The 5,000-nt window shown below is 41.0% G+C and overlaps 3 non-coding genes across 3 annotated transcripts; all 3 read left to right on the top strand.

Annotated features, from left to right (window-relative positions):
- Window positions 1–301: 301 nt before the first annotated feature.
- LOC121286625 lies at window positions 302–408 on the top strand. The gene has a single exon (XR_005945025.1). It is a non-coding gene; the product is annotated as a U6 spliceosomal RNA (small nuclear RNA).
- Window positions 409–1,995: 1,587 nt separating this feature from the next.
- LOC121286527 lies at window positions 1,996–2,102 on the top strand. The gene has a single exon (XR_005944956.1). It is a non-coding gene; the product is annotated as a U6 spliceosomal RNA (small nuclear RNA).
- A 1,651-nt stretch (window positions 2,103–3,753) lies between these two features.
- On the top strand, window positions 3,754–3,860 carry LOC121286552. Its single transcript, XR_005944978.1, has one exon. It is a non-coding gene; the product is annotated as a U6 spliceosomal RNA (small nuclear RNA).
- Window positions 3,861–5,000: the final 1,140 nt, after the last annotated feature.

The following is a 5,000-nucleotide window of genomic DNA, read 5'->3' as shown; positions in this document are numbered from 1 at the left end:
ACATCGTGATGCTGAAAGCATTGACTTCACCAGCAAGTTCGAAGAGGGAGCTGTGACCTGCGGAAACGGGCGACCAGAATGCTTTGCATTTACATGTGACTTAATGTCAGTGTGTATGTTTGGAAGCCCCAAAATTTAAGAGTCCCAGTGTGCTTGTAGCACAATTTGTTTGATGCATTATTCTGTAGCAGAACGTTAATGTACAGTTGAAGAAAACTTAATCAAGGAAATAAAGTCAGTGCAACCAAAAAGCATGTTGAATATTGAGCATTAATAAGGCGCTGATCCTGGGCGCTGATTTGTGCTCGCTTCGGCAGCACATATATTAAAATTGGAACGATACAGAGAAGATTAGCATGGCCCCTGCGCAAGGATGACACGCAAATTCGTGAAGCGTTCCATATTTTAGACTTGCAAAGCAATTCACCTTTTGCAGAACATCCACAATTTGCCCGCTTTTTAAAAACCATCATTATACAATCCAATATCTTTATTCAGTTCCTCGTTTACCTCACTCAATTCAACCTGTTCATTCCACAGATTTGTCGAAGGTCCAGATTTCTCACTTTTAAATGGGCACTTGAGATATTAAAACATTAAATAATTGACACTTATTGATTGGCATAACAGCAGAATGTCACAGATGCTAAAAAATCGATAAGCAGTGCAAAAAACGCTGATAAACTACACAAGGACAAATCGACGCCTCGGGAATTCGGCGCCTGAGAAAAGCTCCTGGAGGACACGGCTGTGGAGAAAATCACCAGTCGAGAGTTCTGCTGGGAAGAACACATTCAAGTGGACTGACCCCAGTTCAAGAAAGAGCGCAACGTTTGCTGGAAAAGGGAAAATTGCTGTTCATAGTGTATTGGAACGGAAATAGAAACCTAAAGTGCTGGAACATCTCCGCTGGTCTGTGAGAAACTGTGGTGAGAGAAGTCGATTCGAATCTGCTTCTTCAGAGCACTTTAACTGAATTGGAAGTGGAGATGAGAGTTTCTCTGTGACAGCTTCAGGGGTACACTGTGCCTGTGAACTGATCCAGGAAATGTGAATTGACTTTGTGAGTTGTGTGTGTGTGGGATTAAATATAGCTGCGCGATTGAAAAGGTACTTTCTGTTAAATGATGGTCAGGTACAAATGTAAGCCCAAATGTAAGTTTAGCTCGGTTTGTTGTTTAGATACTTTTAAAAGATTTATTTATTTGAATTATCAAAGTGCTTAAAGTCATCTAGACGACATGATTAACTATAATGTAAAATTCCACCGATTAACTGGGACTATTGTCCCAATTGCACGGAAAAAATCATTGGCTGAGCACTTTGCTTCAATAGTGGTTAATTATGCGGAACATTCCTCCAGCTAAAGTTACAAAGTCTGGATCAATCTCTTGTTTTCATGTGTCAGGGTTGTTCTTGAGCTTTTGGCTTTCTAGATGGCTGCGTTCCCTTTCGTGAAGCTGTTGCTATATTTCACAAACTCATTTCTGTTGGCAGCTATGACATGTCCGACATGCAGAATTCTTTGTTGATTCTTGCACCCATGTGCACGCCACTTGAGTGGGGCTGTAGCTTTGAAGACTGACATTGGACACTACATAGTTGGTAAACGACAAGGTGTTTTCAGCCAAGAGCAGTCGTGTGCTAACTGCTCTGGAAATGTTTGAAAGGATCCCTTGCTGGCCTGTCTGGCTTCATCGTGACGCTTAAAGCATTGATTTCACCAGCAAGTTCGAAGAGGAAGCTGTGACCTGCGGAAACGGGCCGCCAGAATGCTTTGCATTTACATGTGACTTAATGTGAGTGTGTATGTTTGGAAGCCCCAAAATTTAAGAGTCCCAGTGTGCTTGTAGCACAATTTGTTTGATGCATTATTCTGTAGCAGAACGTTAATGTACAGTTGAAGAAAACTTAATCAAGGTAATAAAGTCAGTGCAACCAAAAAGCATGTTGAATATTGAGCATTAATAAGGCGCTGATCCTAGGCGCCAGATTGTGCTCGCTTCGGCAGCACATATATTAAAATTGGAACGATACAGAGAAGATTAGCATGGCCCCTGCGCAAGGATGACACGCAAATTCGTGAAGCGTTCCATATTTTAGACTTGCAAAGCAATTCACCTTTTGCAGAACATCCACAATTTGCCCGCTTTTTAAAAACCATCATTATACAATCCAATATCTTTATTCAGTTCCTCGTTTACCTCACTCAATTCAACCTGTTCATTCCACAGATTTGTCGAAGGTCCAGATTTCTCACTTTTAAATGGGCACTTGAGATATTAAAACATTAAATAATTGACACTTATTGATTGGCATAACAGCAGAATGTCACAGATGCTAAAAAATCGATAAGCAGTGCAAAAAACGCTGATAAACGACACGCGGACAATTCGACGTCTCGGGAATTCGGCGCGTGAGAAAAGCTCCTGGACGACACGGCTGTGGAGAAAATCACCAGTCGAGAGTTCTGCTGGGAAGAGCACATTCAAGTGGACTGACCCCAGTTCAGGAAAGAGCGCAATGGTTGCTGGAAAAGGGAAAATGGCTGTTCATAATGTATTGGAAGTTGTGGAATAAGATTTGGAGAATGGGAATGGCGTTTTAATTAAAGGAAAATAATAAAGGAATAGGAGTTTAAGTGAAATAGAAACCAAAGTGCTGGAAAATCTCAAGTGGTCAGTGAGAATCTTCGGTGAGAGAAGTCGATTCGAGTCTGCTTCTTCAGAGCAGTTTAACTGAATTGGAAGTGGAGTGAGAGTTTCTCTGTGACAGCTTCAGGGGTACACTGTGTGTGTGAACTGATCCAGGAAATGTGAATTGACTTTGTGAGTTGTGTGCGTGTGGGATTAAATATATCTGTGCGATTGAATAGGTACTTCCTGTTAAATGATGGTCAGGTACAAATCCAAAATTTTGCTTGAGCTCGGATTGTTGTTTAATACTTTTAAAAGATTTATTTATTTGAATTATCAAAGTGCTCGATGTCAAGTAGACGACATGATTAATTATAATGTAAAATTCGACCGATTAACTGGGACTATATTCCCAGTTGCATGGAAAGAATCATTGGCTGAACACTTTGCTTCAATAGTGTCTAATTATGCGGAACATTCCTCCAGCTAAAGTTACAAAGTCTGGATCAATCTCTTGTTTTCATGTGTCAGGGTTGTTCTTGAGCTTTTGGCTTTCTAGATGGCTGCGTTCCCTTCCGTGAAGCTGTTGCTATATTTCACAAACTCATTTCTGTTGGCAGCTATGACATGTCCGACATGCAGAATTCTTTGTTGATTCTTGCACCCATGTGCACGCCACTTGAGTGGGGCTGCAGCTTTGAAGACTGACATTGGACACTACATAGTTGGTAAACGACAAGGTGTTTTCAGCCAAGAGCGCACGTGTGCTAACTGCTCTGGAAATGTTTGAAAGGATCCCTTGCTGGCCTGTCTGGCTACATCGTGATGCTGAAAGCATTGACTTCACCAGCAAGTTCGAAGAGGGAGCTGTGACCTGCGGAAACGGGCGACCAGAATGCTTTGCATTTACATGTGACTTAATGTCAGTGTGTATGTTTGGAAGCCCCAAAATTTAAGAGTCCCAGTGTGCTTGTAGCACAATTTGTTTGATGCATTATTCTGTAGCAGAACGTTAATGTACAGTTGAAGAAAACTTAATCAAGGAAATAAAGTCAGTGCAACCAAAAAGCATGTTGAATATTGAGCATTAATAAGGCGCTGATCCTGGGCGCTGATTGTGCTCGCTTCGGCAGCACATATATTAAAATTGGAACGATACAGAGAAGATTGGCATGGCCCCTGCGCAAGGATGACACGCAAATTCGTGAAGCGTTCCATATTTTAGACTTGCAAAGCAATTCACCTTTTGCAGAACATCCACAATTTGCCCGCTTTTTAAAAACCATCATTATACAACCCAATATCTTTATTCAGTTCCTCGTTTACCTCACTCAATTCAACCTGTTCATTCCACAGATTTGTCGAAGGTCCAGATTTCTCACTTTTAAATGGGCACTTGAGATATTAAAACATTAAATAATTGACACTTATTGATTGGCATAACAGCAGAATGTCACAGATGCTAAAAAATCGATAAGCAGTGCAAAAAACGCTGATAAACGACACGCGGACAATTCGACGTCTCGGGAATTCGGCGCGTGAGGAAAGCTCCTGGACGACAAGGCTGTGGAGAAAATCACCAGTAGAGAGTTCTGCTGGGAAGAGCACATTCAAATGGACTGACTCCAGTTCAGGAAAGAGCGTAATGGTTGCTGGAAAAGGGAAAATGTCTGTTCATAATGTATTGGAAGATGTGGGATAAGATTTGGAGAATGGGAATGGCGTTTTAATGCAAGGAAAATAATATTCGAATAGGAGTTTAACTGAAATAGAAACCTAAAGTGCTGGAACATCTCCGCTGGTCTGTGAGAAACTGTGGTGAGAGAAGTCGATTCGAATCTGCTTCTTCAGAGCAGTTTAACTGAATTGGAAGTATAGATGAGAGTTTCTCTGTGACAGCTTCAGGGGTACACTGTGCCTGTGAACTGATCCAGGAAATGTGAATTGACTTTGTGAGTTGTGTGTGTGTGGGATTAAATATAGCTGCGCGATTGAAAAGGTACTTTCTGTTAAATGATGGTCAGGTAAAAAGCCCAAAAGTAAGTTTAGCTCGGATTGTTGTTTAGATACTTTTAAAAGATTTATTTATTTGAATTATCAAAGTGCTTAAAGTCATCTAGACGACATGATTAACTATAATGTAAAATTCCACCGATTAACTGGGACTATTGTCCCAATTGCACGGAAAAAATCATTGGCTGAGCACTTTGCTTCAATAGTGGTTAATTATGCGGAACATTCCTCCAGCTAAAGTTACAAAGTCTGGATCAATCTCTTGTTTTCATGTGTCAGGGTTGTTCTTGAGCTTTTGGCTTTCTAGATGGCTGCGTTCCCTTTCGTGAAGCTGTTGCTATATTTCACAAA

Source organism: Carcharodon carcharias, chromosome 13 (assembly GCF_017639515.1).
Source record: "Carcharodon carcharias isolate sCarCar2 chromosome 13, sCarCar2.pri, whole genome shotgun sequence".
NCBI lineage: Eukaryota > Metazoa > Chordata > Chondrichthyes > Lamniformes > Lamnidae > Carcharodon > Carcharodon carcharias.
This window is presented reverse-complemented; position numbering and strand designations above follow the sequence as displayed.